Below are 11,032 nucleotides of genomic sequence, written 5' to 3'. Positions count from 1 at the left end.
GAGAGGATCACTTGAGCCCTGGAGTTCAAGGCTGCAGTGAGCTATGATGGCTCCACTGCACTCCAGCCTGGGAGACAGAGCAAGACCTCATCTCTAATAATAATGATAATAAATGAAAGTTTTCTTAGTCTATCACTTATTTTTGGCATTGGGATTTGCTTACTCTTTTTTTTTGTCTTATAAATGGCACTAATAGAAATATCTTTGTCCACTTCATTTTAGGTTATTTTTTGAGGGGGTTTGTCTTCCAATGAAATTACCTAACCATGCCTATTATAATATTTGCAAGTTACTTACCTGATCCAACAATTTGCAGCCACCAAGTGATGTGTAAGCGAACCTGTTTCTCGTAATCACAGAATGTTACCCTTTTCATTTTTGAAATCAACTCAGTAGAGATATAATAATATCTTAAACCTGTTTGGTGTTGCATTTTTTTCCCCTCTACTGGGAAAGTTGTAAGTTTTTGAAGTGATCATAGACTGTCTGCATTTTCTTGAGTATAAACTATATTTGGTCACATTGAGTTAGTTACTCACTTTTCACCTGGTTCTGTTGAACATTTAATAATAATGAGACATAGTCAGAGATAGAGGTGATGATATTGACCAATATTGGACAGAACATAGCTGCTCATTTAGTCAAAGATTAAGAAAGATAAAGAGCTGTTTTAAACCCCCCAAATAGAAGATATTTACAACAATCCCTAAATGGGAAGGATTAATGGCAGACAGGACTTCCACGACTCTTGAAGATTAGCAGGGTCCATCCATATACCAGTAGAAATCCTGAATACAATCACTGTCTTTCTTGTCTTAGATTCTAAAATTCAGACGCCTACAGAGACAAGGTAAGGAACATAAATGTGTACTGGGCCAGAGGATCACAAGGCAGTGGGAGGCGAGGACTAGGAAAACTGATGCCCACCTGTGGCATTCTTATTAAGGAAAACATTCTTTGGGCCAAGCAACACACATCTGTGGGCAGAGTTTGGCCATTGGCCAAGACTTCTTTTAGAGACAGTGTACTTGAAAGAGTGTACAGGAGCCACACACAGGAAAAGAAAATAGGGCAAACAGGAGAGGTATGAAAAACATGTCAGTAGACTATCTTTTTTTTTTTTTTGTGAGACAAAGTCTTGCTCTGTCGCCAGGCTGGAGTGCAATGGTGCGATCTCAGCTCACTGCAATCTGCCTCCTGGGTTCAAGCGATTCCCCTGCCTTAGCCTCCCTAGTAGCTGGGACTACAGGTGTACACCACCATGACTGGCTAATCTTTTGTATTTTAGTAGAGATGGGGCTTTCACCATGTTGGCCAGGATGGTCTCGAACTCTTGGCCTCAAGTGATCCACCTGTCTCAGCCTCCCAAAGTGCTGGGATAGAGGTGTGAGCCATCACACCCGGCCATCAGTAGACTTTTAATACTACTAAGACAAATAGTAGCTCAATTCCAGTGAATGGTAACCAACACTCTGCCTCAATTATGTAGAACAAGGTGGGGACTGTGGCCAGTTGAAGAATGCATGCCCTGACTTTTTTGTTTGCTTTAAACCTATTATTATAGACATCTAAAAATACATGTGAAGAAGAGATGACAGCATAATGCAGCCCCTTGAACCCAACACCCAGTTTATCAATCCTAGGCAGGTTAAGTCTTGGTCCATTTGTGTATCTGATGAGTGGAAACAGCTACTATTCTATGCTAGCTTGGAGTTATATGCCAGTAGAGAGGTCCAGCACTGCCAGGTTTTTAGAAAATATATTTTATTTATTTGTTTATTTTAGACACAGTATATTGCTGTGTCACCCAGACTGGAGTGCAGTGGCATGATCATAACTCACTACAGCTTTGAACTCCTGAGCTCAAGTGGTCCTCCCTCCTGAGCCTTTCAATTAGCTGGGACTATAGGCACACGCCACCATTCCCACATGATTTTTGTGTTTTTGTGGAGACGGGGTTTTGTATGTTGCCCAGGCTGGTCTTGAACTCCTGGGGTTCAAGCAATCCACCTCCCAAAGTGCTTGGATTATAGGAGTAAGCCACCACACTCCAGCCCAGGTTTTTTTTGTTTTTTGTTTGTTTGTTTGTTTGTTTGTTTGTTTTTGAGACAGAGTCTTGCCCTGTCACCCAGGCTGGAGTGCAGTGGCATGATCTCTGCTCACTGCAACCACCGCCTCCCGGGTTCAAGCCTCCCAAGTAGCTGGGATTATAGATGTGTGCCAACATGCCTGGCCAGTTTTTGTATTTTAGTAGAGATGGGGTTTCACCCTGTCAGCTAGGCTGGTCTTGAACTCCTGACCTCAAGTTATCTGCCTGCCTCAGCCTCCCAAAGTGCTGGGATTACAGGCATGAGTCACGTCACCCAGCCCAGCCCAGATTTTTAAAAGAAACTAGACATTTTGATTTTTATTTAAAACCTTTTAATTGTTATTACACATTTATTTATTTATTTTTATAAACTAACTTTTTTTTTTTTTTGTAGAGAACAGGGTCTTGCTATGTTGCCGAGACTGATCTCGAACTCCTGGTCTCAAGCGATTCTCCCACATTGGCCTCCCGAGTTCCTGGGGTTACAGGCTTGAGCCGCTGTGCCTGGCCACTATTTTTTATATGTTGCCGATTTGTTTAAAACTTTAATTTTGGCCGGGCACGGTGGCTCATGCCTATAATCCCAGCACTTTGGGAGGCCGAGGCGGGCGCATCATGAGGTCTGAAGATCGAGACCATCCTGGCTAACATGGTGAAACCCCGTCTCTACTAAAAAATACAAAAAATTAGCCAGGTGAGGTGGCAGGTGCCTGTAGTCTCAGCTACTCAGGAGGCTGAGGCAGGAGAATGGTGTGAACCCGGGAGGTGGAGCTTGCAGTGAGCTGAGATCCGGCCACTGCACTCCAGCCCGGGCGACAGAGCGAGACTCTGTCTCAAAAAAAAAAACAACTTTAATTTTTATTTATTTGTTTTTCTTAAGACAGGCTCTTGCTCTGCCACCCAGTCTAGAGTGCAGTGGTGTCATCATAGTTGGCTGCAGCCTCAAATTCCTGGGCTCAAGAATCCTCCCATCTCAGCTTCCCCAGTAGCTAGGACTACAGGTGCACCACCACTCCAGGCTAATTTTTTAAAAGACAGGGTCTAGCTACCCTGTCTACCCAGGTTAGAGTGCAGTGGCTATTCACAGGCACAATCATAGTACAGTGCAAGGCACCCCTGAAGTCCTGGGTTCAAGCAATCCCCCTGGGCTGAGCCTCCCAAGTAGCGGGTCCCACAGGTGATGTGCTACTGTCCATGGCTACTTACTTCACATTTTAAAAACATTGTAGAGGTTACGATTGTGCTGTCAGTTGACGATTTGGGGTGATAACATATACCTGGAGAAAATGCTGCTGGTGAGAGAGGAAATACAGTTAAATGCTGGGCTGATTCTGGGACCTTTGAGAATATCTGTGCGTGAAAACAATTGCACTGTTGGTCAGGCCACTGCTGGGCCTAGAACGTTGCGTGATGACCCTTCTAGCACATTATCCTCAGCACTACAAGGATTTGGTCACAGGTTTACCTCTTACCTTAGACACTGAGGTCCTTGAGGAAACTCACAGTCTCTTCCCAGGGCCCAGCACATATTAACAACCAGTAGTAGTTTGAGAGATGAATAAGTGAACAAATCAGAACATGAGAGTCTTTGTGTCATGTTTGAGTCCTAAAGTCACTCCTCACATCATCGAGCGGAGGTGTCTCCAGGCCTACCGACATAACTATTACTTTCCTTGTTGCTTAGGAAAAATGTTTTACATCCTTATTAATTAAAATTTGAATAATTAATGCTATTTATTTTCTGAACTTCTTTCCATTTTTTGTCTTTTAGGAGGTCACGAATCAATTAATTCATCAAGAATAATGTGATTTGTGGTCACCTCAGAAAATAGAAATGTAAGTTATTGATAATTAGATGATGTTGAACAGCAATGTTGAACACTGAAGACCGTCGGCTATTTGAGAGAACTGTGCTTTAGACTTAAAAAAATTGATATATAATTTGCATACCATAAAAGTCATGCTTTAGAAGTGTACTACTTGGTGGCCTTTAGGGTATTCATAAAGTTGTGCAATCATTACCACTGTCTAATTTGAGAACTTTTCATCAAGCCCCCCAAAACCCTCATACTCTTGAACCCAGGAGGCAGAGGTTGCAGTGAGCCGAGATCATGCCAGTGCACTCCAGCCTGGGTGACAGAGCGAAACTCTCTCTCTCAAAAAAAAAAGAAATCCTCATACTCCTTAGCAATCACTCCCCATTTCCTCCTCCTCTAGCCCCTGGCAATCACTAATGTACTTTCTGTCTCCATGGATTTGCCTATTCTGTTCATTTCACATGAATGTAAATGGAGTCATACACAGTTGGCCTTTTGCAACTGGCTTCTTTCACTCAGCATAATTTGTTTTGTTTTGTTTTGTTGAGACAGAGTGCTCAGGCAATCTTGGCTCACTGTAACCTTCACCTCCCAGGTTCAAGAGATTCTGGTGCTCCAGCCTCCCAAGTAGCTGGGATTACAGGCATGCACCACCATGCCTGGCTAATTTTTGCATTTTCAGTAGAGATGGGGTTTCACTATGTTGGCCAGGCTGGTCTCAAACTCCTGCTTTGGCCTCCCAAAGTACTGGTATGACAGGCTTGAGCTACCACATCCACCTGTAGTATAATGTTTTTCAGGCTCATCTACATTGTAGTATGTATCATACCAAATTTGTTTTCATTATTCTGTAATATTCCATTGTATGAATATACAGGTTGAATAGCCTTTATTCAAAATGCTTGGGACCAGAAATGTTTCAAATTTTGGATTTTTAAAAAATTTGGGAATATTTGCATTATACTTACTGGTTGAGCATCCCAAATCCAAAAGTCCAAAATTCTGAATGTTCCAATCAACATTTCTTTTGAGCATCGTGTCAGTGCTCAAAAAGCTTCAGATTTTGTATTTCAAATTATCAGATTTGGAATACTCAACTTGTACAACATTTTATTTATCCATTTGTCTGATGATAGACATTTGGGTTGTTTCTACTTGCTGGATATTGTAAATAATGCTGCTATGAATATTCATGTTCAAGCTTTTGCATGAACATAACGTTTTCAGTTCTTGTGAACTACGAGTAGAAGTGCTAGTCAATTTTATTCATAGGATTCCATGTTTGACTTTTGAGGCACTGCCATACTTTTTCCAGCATGTAAGTGGCTGCACCATTTTACATTCTCAGTAGGATTGTATGAGGTTCTGATTTTTCCTTGTCTACACTTATTATTGTCTATATGTCTGATTATAGCCATCCTGGTGGATGTGAAATGATAGCCCATTGTAACTTTGGTTTGCATTTTCCAAATGATTGTGTTGAACATTGTTTCATGTGCTTATTGGCCATTTGCATTATTTATTTATTTAATTTATTTTTTGAGACAGGGACTTGTTCTGTTGCCCAGTTTGGAGTACAGTGGCTCAGTCTCAGCCCACTACAGCCTCAAATTCCTGAGCCCAAGTCATCATTCTACCTCAGCCTCCCAAGTAGTGGGAACTACTGGCACAAGCCACCATGCCCAGCTAATTGTTTTCTTTTAGTAAAGATGAGGTCTCGCTATGTTGCTCAGGCTGGTCTCAAACTCCTGGCCTCAAGGGTTCCTCCCTCAGCTTCCGAAAGTAATGGGATTACAGATATGAGCCACTACGCCCCGCCCAATTTGTATATTTTCTTTGTAGAAATGTCTGTTCAAATCTTTTTCAATTGGATTATTATTATTTTTTTTTTTTTTTTTTTTTTTTTTTTTTTTTTGAGACGGAGTCTTGCTCTGCCACCCAGGCTGGAGTGCAGTGGCCGGCTCTCAGCTCACTGCAAGCTCCGCCTCCCGGGTTCACGCCATTCTCCTGTCTCAGCCTCCCGAGTAGCTGGGACTACAGGCGCCCGCCTCGTCGCCCGGCTAGTTTTTTGTATTTTTTAGTAGAGACGGGGTTTCACCGTATTAGCCAGGATGGTCTCGATCTCCTGACCTCGTGTTCCGCCCGTCTCGGCCTCCCAAAGTGCTGGGATTACAGGCTTGAGCCACCGCGCCCGGCCTTATTATTTTTTTTTTGCCTTGCCTTTGTCAGGCTAGCATTGTTTTTTCCTATCATTAAGCTGTCATTGTTCTTTATATATTTTCGATACTAGGCCACTGTGTAGGAGATAATGTACAAATATTTTCTCCCATTCTGTGAGTTGTCTCTTCTTGATGATTATAAATTATAGGATTTGATTTTCCAAGTTCAAGCTAGTTTATATTTGTCAAATTTACTCATGCTATAATGTGTGGTTTGGTTTATCATATTTTGTGTGGGATTTTTACTTAGGTACTAATGTGTTTTTCTCTCTTATTTTAAAGGTATCCATTTATCATATCACATAATGAGATCCAGACATGGATGGGCTTAGATGCCCTTTCTCTGAAGTTCTCTGAGCTCTTCCACTTTCCAGGAACACACTTTTTTTTCTTTCCTTTTTTTTTTTTTTTCAAGCTTTAGACTGTTTGTTGTCAAATAGAAGTACTATCACTCAGGTCTACCCACGAAGCACCTGGACACTAAGCATGGCTGGCAAGTAGATCCCAGGGCTGAGCCAGTACAGCTGGCACGAGGCATTGATGATCAGGGTAACATCACCCAGTAGAGAGGCAGTAAAGGGTGGTGTCACTGATGCAGGCTTGCTGAGGTCACCAGCATCTTCAGCTTCTGTGAAGGGGCTGGCGGGCAGGCATGCTGCACCTCTGCAGGCTGCCCTGAGTTTGCCCAGGGTGGCAGTGGTGGGAAGTGCCAGCCAGCACAGAATGAGGGGAACCCAGGTAGCAATTAAGTGGGGATAAATAGCCATTACCAAGGAGGCCTGACAACTGCAGGAGACCGCAGTCTATTCACAAGCAACTGCTTATTTTCCCATTGATCCTTGGCGGGATAGGGCCTTGCCTTCTGCAGCGCCCCAAATAACAGGCTCGCAAAGCCCAGTGCTAAGAGGTGGCATCTGAGAAGAATCCGCTCAGGTCTTCCTGTCTGTTTCATCTTAAGGCCTGCCAGGAGAAGAGATAATTACGGGTCTGAGATTTTGTTCCATCATAGACAATGGAGGGATCAACACATGCCTCTCTGAAATCAGATTAAAAAATTTTTAAAAGGTTTCAGCTCAGGAAGATACCAGCATTTCCCACAGGTTTCAGTTGGATGAAAAAGGAGAGATCGAGAAAAAAGAAGGAAAGGAAGGAAGGGAGGGAGGGAGGGAGGAAGGAAAGGAAACCTGATGATCTGAAAAACAGAAATCATCAACATGGAGTGTGCTAAAGAGACTTTGCTTTCCTATTGTCCTGTCCCTTTCCCCCAGAATATCTTTCCCTTGGCTTGTCACCCAACCTGAAAGGCACCCATTCAGGACTTATTCCATTTGGAGCCAAGAATCCCTAGTGAAGCCCAAGCTCTCCAGGGAGGTTTCCCTGGATGTTAGACCCTCTGCTGGACCTGCCTTTATCCTTCAAGGTCACTATAAGGCATGGTTTGGGTCTCTTTAGGGAGGCGGTACAGTCTAGAGTTAAATGCACAGGGTTCAGAATTAAATTTCTACATTTGACTAGAGTCCCGTATTCACTAGTGTTGACCTTGCACAGGCTACGTGACCCATACCCTTATCTGAAAAATAAGGAGAGCAGTGCCTTTCCTCTAAGGCTAGTCCCTGGGATCTGATGACATAATACATGGAAAGGCACTTAGTTCATAGCAGGGACCTGTACATGTTAGCTGGAATTTTCCCCACCCCAATGAGGGGAGTAACCAGTCCATCAATGAGGACTGAGCATACAGAAGGAGTTGCAAACTCACATGGCTTCAGAGGCCCAGTGATGATGGAGACTAGTTAAGCAGGCAGGATGTCACTTTTTCTTTCTTTCTTTCTTTTTTTTTTTTGAGACGGACTCTCGCTCTGTCACCCAGGCTAGAGTGCAGTGGTGCGATCTCGGCTCATGGCAACCTTTGCCTCTCGGGTTCAAGCGATTCTCCTGCCTCAGCCTCCAGAGTAGCTGGGACTACAGGCATGCACCACCACACCCAGTTAATTTTTGTATTTTTAGTAGAGATGGGGTTTCACCATGTTGACCAGGATGGTCTCAATCTCTTGACCTTATGATCCACCTGCCTCTGCTTCCCAAAGTGCTGGGATTACAGGAGTGAGCCACCAGACCTGGCCAGGGTGTCACTTTTTCAACAACCACAACACTTTTTACAGCAGTGTCATGTAATTTGTTTCCACTGTAAATGACTCCCTATTGAAATTAGAGGCATTTACCACGCCCCCCAAATCTAAGTCAGAAATGTTTATATTTCTTTGGTTTGGTTTTGTTTCTACAATAAGAATGTATATTTTTATAATAATTTTTTAAAAAACCAATGAAGATTTAGGCTTGCTTCCACAGCACATATGCTAAAAATTAGAACAATACAGAGAAACTTAGCATGGCCTCTGCACCAGGATGGCATGCAAATTCCTGAATCATTCCATTAAAAAATAAATAAATAAAGATTTGGGGTAACAAGAGAGAGAGAAGGGGAAATTGAGATGAATAAAGCCTAGTTTAAGCAAGAAAGGAAAAGTCCTTTCTTTTTCTTTTCTTCTTTTTCTTTTCTTTCCCTCCCTCCCTCTCTCCCTCCCTCCCTCCTTCCCCGCCTCTCTCTCTGTCTCTCTCTTTGTTTCATTCTTTTTTTTTTGAGACAGGGTCTCACTCTGTCACCCAGGCTGGAGTGCAGTGGCACCATCTCGGCTCACTGCAGCCTTGACTCCCTGGGCTTAGGAGATACTCCCACTTCAGCCTCTTGAGTAGCTGGGACTACAGACTCAAGCCACAATGTCCAGGGAATTTTTGTACTTTTTGTAGAGACATCGTTTTACCATGTTGCCCAGACTGATCTCAAACTCCTGGGCTCAGGCAATCCATCTGCCTCGGCCTCCCAAAGTCCTGGAATTACAGGCATGAGCCAGCATGCTCTGCCAGAAAAGTCCTTTCATATTAAATGATTTTTTTCAGCTTTATTGAGGCATAATTGAAAAATAAATATTGTGTATATTTTAGGTATACGATATGATGTTTTTATATACGTATACATTGTGAGATGATCACCATAATCAAGCTAGTTAGCATATCCATCACCACTCATATTTACTTTTTTGTTGTTTTTGGTGGTAAGAACACACCAAGTCTTGTGACAGTTTTAAGAGTGAAAGGAGTGGGTGAGGTGCTGTGTCTCCTGTCTGTAATCCCAGCACTTTGAGAGTCCAAGGCGGATGGATCACTGGAGCTTAGGAGTCAAGACCAGCCTGGCCAACATATTGAGTGTCCCTCTCTACAAAAAAACAAAAACAAAAACAAAATAAGCTGGGCGTTGTGGTATGTGTTTGTGGTCCCAGTTACTTGGGAAGCTGAAGTGGGAGAATCCCTTGAGCCCTGGAGGTCGAGGCTGCAGCTACTACTGCATTCCAGCCTGAGCAACAGAGTGAGACCCTATCTCAAAAAAAAAAAAAAAGAAAGAAAGAAAGAAAAGAAAATAGTGGAAGGAGTTCGCTGGGTGTGGTGGTTCACACCTGTAATCCCAGCACTTAGGGAGGCCGAGGCGGGTGGATCACTAGGTCAAGAGATCAAGACCATCCTGGCCAACATGGTGAAACCCTGTCTCTACTAAAAATACAAAACAATTAGTCGGGTGTGGTGGCGGGTGCCTATAGTTCCAGCTACTCTGGAGACTGAAGCAGGAGAATCGCTTGAACCCGGGAGGCGGAGGTTCCACCAGCCTGGGTGACAGAGCAAGACTCTGTCTCTTAATAAATAAATAAATAAATATATAGTGGAAGGAATCACGGGACCCGAGTCTGCCCACAATGGCTATCCCTAGGTCTGAGTAGGCTGTAAGGAGCTTCAACAGGGATGGCTCACACAGAAGCTGTGGCTCTGGGCCTGGCAAATTTCTGATCTGCAGAACAAAGACTCAGAGAGGCCGTGAGGTGGTGCCAGGTTAGATATGGAATCACAAAAACCAGGTCCCAGTACTAGCCTCTGAACTTGACTAGCTCTGGGTTCTTGAGAAATTCTCCGAACTTGTTTGAATCTCACTTTCTTTGTCCCCAGGATGAGGATCCAGGCAGATACCTCGCAGGGTGGTTGGGTATATTAAAGGGATTATATGTGTGAAAATCATCTGTAGGTTGTTAAACTCTGTGTAAGTGTACATGACAAAAGAGCTGAATTTGTAATCTGAATGTCTAGTCCTCACTTCCTCACTTGCCAATCTAAGCATCAGTTATCTCCTATAAAAAAGGGATTTAGAAACCTTCCTCCTCTACCTTAGCAGGTTGTTTGGAGGTGATGTCCAGTCTACTCAGTGTACTTGGAAGTGCATTGGTTGTGGAACAGGTAAAATGTAACAAGAATAAATGACTTTTATTTGTATTATTTCTATCAGAATTGCTGCACTATCTAGCACAATGCCTTACCCCAACAGTTATTTGGTGAATTAAAATGATTCTGATTAATTTCATCCTATCACTCTCTGGTAAGCAACTATGGTGGTTTCTTATTGGCTGCAGGATACAGCACAAGCTCCTCTTCAATCTTCATACCTCTTTCTAATTTGGTCCCACTCATGTAAAAATAAATAAATAAAACTTGAAGGCCAGGTGCAGTGGCTCACGCCTATAATCCCAGCACTTTGGGAGGCTGAGGTGCGTGGATCACCTGAGATCAGCCTGACCAACATGGTGAAATTCTGTCTCTACTAAAAATATAAAAATCAGTCAGGTGTGATGGCACACGCCTGTAATCCCAGCTACTTGGGAGGCTGAAGCAGGAGAATTGCTTGAACCCGGGAGGCAGAGGTTGCAGGGAGCCGAGATCACGCCATTACACTCCAGCCTGAGCAACAGAGCAAGACTCCGTCTCAACAAACAAACAAACAAAAAAACAACCAACCAACAAAAAAAAAA

General features: G+C 43.2%; 1 non-coding gene across 1 annotated transcript; it reads left to right on the top strand.

The window, feature by feature from the left end:
* Positions 1-8,462: 8,462 nt before the first annotated feature.
* On the top strand, positions 8,463-8,566 carry LOC117063110. Its single transcript, XR_004428732.1, has one exon. It is a non-coding gene; the product is annotated as a U6 spliceosomal RNA (small nuclear RNA).
* Positions 8,567-11,032: the final 2,466 nt, after the last annotated feature.

Source organism: Trachypithecus francoisi, unplaced genomic scaffold, assembly GCF_009764315.1.
Source record: "Trachypithecus francoisi isolate TF-2019V2 unplaced genomic scaffold, Tfra_2.0 Lachesis_group17, whole genome shotgun sequence".
NCBI classification, from domain to species: Eukaryota; Metazoa; Chordata; class Mammalia; order Primates; family Cercopithecidae; genus Trachypithecus; species Trachypithecus francoisi.
This window is presented reverse-complemented; position numbering and strand designations above follow the sequence as displayed.